Raw genomic sequence first — 751 nt, 5'->3', positions numbered from 1 at the left:
ATGTCTCAAAAGGTGTAAATTAGGGAGGGACCTCTAAAAGGCACAGTGTCCTTGATCTTTAGAGAACAGTTAGAACAAACCAAATGGTGACTGGTTAAACAAAGGACAAAGTAGACCTGCTCCAGGACATCATAGCATCTGCAGTGAGCAGACTGTGTCTACAGAGGGCGCGATTGGAATGGGGAATGTGGCAAGCAAAGTATTGTAGGCTGAGTGAACTGCAGTATCCTGTAAAATAAGGAGAAGAACTGTAACCAGAGTGTATGCTGGGCACTGAGGATTAGAGTAGAAATCCAAGCATTTGGAAATGAAGCTGGAGAATTAGTAGATCAAAGTGAGCAGCCTGGTTTATGTTATACATAAACATATACTTATATGTATACATATATACTTATATAACCAGTAAGATAATCAATGTAGAAAACAGGAAAGAACATGTAGGAACTGAAGCATTCAGATGTCCTGATGCAGAGGAAGATACACAAAGAGCACCAGGAGACAGTGTGGCATTCTCGGGTACCAGAGTGCCGACTTGGGTTAGCACCATTCAAGCCTCAGGCCATCCATTTTAAGTAACATGCAGCAGTGGGGTCTATAATGCCCAGTACTGTGTGCATAAAACATACCAGACAGGTCGTGTCAGCCATGAATGTGCAAAGAGGAAAGTCCATGACCCAGCGTATGAATTTGGTGAAAGCTCAGTAGCAGTGAACAGTGTGTGTCTTATCAATAATTCCCTAGTGTCAGAAGA

At 42.5% G+C, this 751-nt stretch overlaps 1 protein-coding gene across 1 annotated transcript in view; it reads right to left on the bottom strand.

The window, feature by feature from the left end:
• The window catches only part of Dmbt1 (deleted in malignant brain tumors 1), a 109378-nt gene that overhangs the window by 60244 nt on the left and 48383 nt on the right, over positions 1–751 (bottom strand). The window lies entirely within an intron of this gene.

The sequence above is a fragment of the Mus caroli genome, chromosome 7 (assembly GCF_900094665.2).
Source record: "Mus caroli chromosome 7, CAROLI_EIJ_v1.1, whole genome shotgun sequence".
In the NCBI taxonomy this organism is placed as follows: Eukaryota; Metazoa; Chordata; class Mammalia; order Rodentia; family Muridae; genus Mus; species Mus caroli.
The sequence above is the reverse complement of the archived record's forward strand: the minus strand, read 5'-3'. Positions and strand labels throughout refer to the sequence as shown.